Below are 858 nucleotides of genomic sequence, written 5' to 3' on the forward strand. Positions count from 1 at the left end.
TGTCTATTTGACAGCTAGTGTAAGCATCTGCAGTTGCTAGCCAAGGTCTACCTAGAATTAAGGGGTGTCCATCGAGTTGATTTCTAGGATTGATGATCAGAAAGTCTGTAGGGTATTCCCAAGAGTCTACAGACACCATTACATCATGTAATGTGCCTTCTGGTTTGACTACCGATCGGTTAGCCAATTCCAACAAGGTTGTGGTTGGGTCTAATGATGTAATGCCAAGCTCTTGGAAAGTTGTGGTTGTAAGAATATTGATTGTTGCTCCCAAATCAACTAAGGCATTGTGAAAGGAGCATCGATTTATTTGCACTGTGACTATAGGATTTCCTGGGTCCTCATATATTATAGGTGTTTCTCTTCCTGATAGTAAATCAGATAAGGTACCGACTATATGGACAGTTCAATTTGTTGTTATTTTCCTCTTTGTCTTTTTCATACATAATTCCTTTATATTTTTTGCATAAATTGGGATGTCTTGAATAGCCTGGAGGAGTGGTATTTTTATACAAAATTTTTTCAATTCTCCCAGAAAATCAAAATCAGGGTATTTAATAGGGCGAGGTATGATTAGTCATTCTGGGAATGGTGGATAAGAGGTGGTTGCTTGATCATCATTTTTTTGTCTAACCATGTTCTCTTCTTATGGTGCTTGTTCTACAAGTTTGCTAATGGAAGAGTCGGACGTTCAATTTCATTAATCAGCATATAAAGTACATAAAATACCTCAATTCTCACATGGTCATTGACCATGGAGAGCTCTCAACAAAACTTGAAACCGGGCTCAAAACACAAGCCCCCCTTCCTACAGAAAAACCTTATAACTTTTCAAAAGAAAAATACAAGAGTCTAGAA

This window comes from Pinus tabuliformis, chromosome 1_2 (genome assembly GCF_031772625.1).
Source record: "Pinus tabuliformis cultivar Carrire ecotype Pingquan chromosome 1_2, CPIR1, whole genome shotgun sequence".
Taxonomy (NCBI): Eukaryota; Viridiplantae; Streptophyta; class Pinopsida; order Pinales; family Pinaceae; genus Pinus; species Pinus tabuliformis.